The 2334-nt window shown below is 40.3% G+C and overlaps 1 non-coding gene across 1 annotated transcript; it reads right to left on the reverse strand.

Annotated features, from left to right (window-relative positions):
• Nucleotides 1-2054: 2054 nt before the first annotated feature.
• On the reverse strand, nt 2055-2127 carry TRNAV-UAC (transfer RNA valine (anticodon UAC)). Its single transcript has one exon. It is a non-coding gene; the product is annotated as a tRNA-Val (tRNA).
• Nucleotides 2128-2334: the final 207 nt, after the last annotated feature.

Genomic DNA, 2334 nt, shown 5'->3' on the forward strand with positions numbered 1-2334 from the left:
TACACTCACACAGGCTGTTTTCAGAGTATACACAATGAAGCAGTTTTGCAGAGGAACCCAACAGAGGCTGCTTTGCAAAGTACCCCCAGAGGCTTTTTTTTAGAGTACTGCCACAGATATGAGTGCAGAGTACACACACAGGTTTTTGGGCACAGTATACACACAGACACGGTTGCAGAGTAGAATTTTTTTTTACGTACATTGCTCCCACAGACACTGGTGCAGATTATTTAAAAAAAAATTCGGCCCACTACTTGCACAGACACAGCAGCAGAGTATAATTATTTTTTAGGCACACTACTCGTATAGACACAGCAGCAGAGTATAATTATTTTTTAGGCACACTACTCGTATAGACACAGCAGCAGAGTATAATTATTTTTTAGGCACACTACTCGTATAGACACAGCAGCAGAGTATAATTATTTTTTAGGCACACTACTCGTATAGACACAGCAGCAGAGTATAATTATTTTTTAGGCACACTACTCGTATAGACACAGCAGCAGAGTATAATTATTTTTTAGGCACACTACTCGTATAGACACAGCGGCAGAGTATAATTATTTTTTAGGCACACTACTCGTATAGACACAGCAGCAGAGTATAATTATTTTTTAGGCACACTACTCGTATAGACACAGCAGCAGAGTATAATTATTTTTTAGGCACACTACTCGTATAGACACAGCAGCAGAGTATAATTATTTTTTAGGCACACTACTCGTATAGACACGGCAGCAGAGTATAATTATTTTTTAGGCACACTACTCGTATAGACACAGCAGCAGAGTATAATTATTTTTTAGGCACACTACTCGTATAGACACAGCAGCAGAGTATAATTATTTTTTAGGCACACTACTCGTATAGACACGGCAGCAGAGTATAATTATTTTTTAGGCACACTACTCGTATAGACACAGCAGCAGAGTATAATTATTTTTTAGGCACACTACTCGTATAGACACAGCAGCAGAGTATAATTATTTTTTAGGCACACTACTCGTATAGACACAGCGGCAGAGTATAATTATTTTTTAGGCACACTACTCGTATAGACACGGCAGCAGAGTATAATTATTTTTTAGGCACACTACTCGTATAGACACAGCAGCAGAGTATAATTATTTTTTAGGCACACTACTCGTATAGACACGGCTGCAGAGTACACAGAGGCTTTTTGACACAGTACACCCACAAACACGGGTGCAGAGTACACACAGAGGCTTAAAGGCACAGTACTCCCACAGACACAGGTGCAGAGTTCACAGAGGCTTTTTGGCACAGTACTCCCACTGAGATGTGTGCAGAGTACACACACAGAGGTATTTTTGCAGAGTGCGAGCACATAAAGTCTACTGTCCCTCACTACAGCTGCACCCTGTCCCTTCACTAATCAGAGCAGACTGGTGGCGGCACCCGTGATCTGGCATTTATACAAGTCTGGTCACCTGGTGCGCTGGGCAATGACAGCCATGCCAATACTTGATATGGCTGTGATGGCTCCAGAAGTGCATTGCAGCCTTTCAACAAACTTTATTAGGCATCTGAAACTGAACAGTAAACCTGACTTCCGGTAAAATGTCCGTGTTTGGGGTTCGGTACCGGATACTAGGTGTATGGTACAAACCCCGAACTTTACAGTTCAGATTCACTCATCCCTAATATATATACGTCTGTCTTTCATTTATTCATTCATGAACATAAAGTAGGCAGTCAGACACACAAGCTGCTTGTAGATAAGATGCTTTGCTGCGCTTCACTTATATAAGAGGCCCCGTAAGAACACTATGAATACATGCGCGTTTCAGAATCCCACAGTGAAATGTCGCATAATTTTGTCACTAACCGAAACAACTTTATTTAAATATTTATTAAAAAGACATCTATTACCACAGTGTGACAAAGCAAATAGTGAGAACTCCGCTATTTTATACATATATATGTGACTATGGAATAATAATAACAACACAGAGTAAAGAATGAATAAAATAATTGTATGACAATTAATAAAAGTGATTTTATCATAATAAAATATATAAATAAAAAAGTGGTTCCACTGGGGCTCGAACCCAGGACCTTCTGCGTGTAAAGCAGACGTGATAACCACTACACTATGGAACCGCTGTGCTAACTAACGGCAGAATTTTGTATACAAGGCAAAAACCACAGGTATGTGTCAGAGACGTCCAAGTACCTTGAGTTTAGATCTATAAAAGTGCACAGTGCGATCACGTAACACGATGTCCTCCGGTTATAGAGACTGCATGACGTCACCAGATGTGTAAGACGCTGCTCGGTTAGAAACGGCTGTATAGTTCTGTAGTCGGT

This window comes from Phyllobates terribilis, unplaced genomic scaffold (genome assembly GCF_046119375.1).
Source record: "Phyllobates terribilis strain yellow unplaced genomic scaffold, ASM4611937v1 Scaffold_2__4_contigs__length_985480577, whole genome shotgun sequence".
NCBI classification, from domain to species: domain Eukaryota; kingdom Metazoa; phylum Chordata; class Amphibia; order Anura; family Dendrobatidae; genus Phyllobates; species Phyllobates terribilis.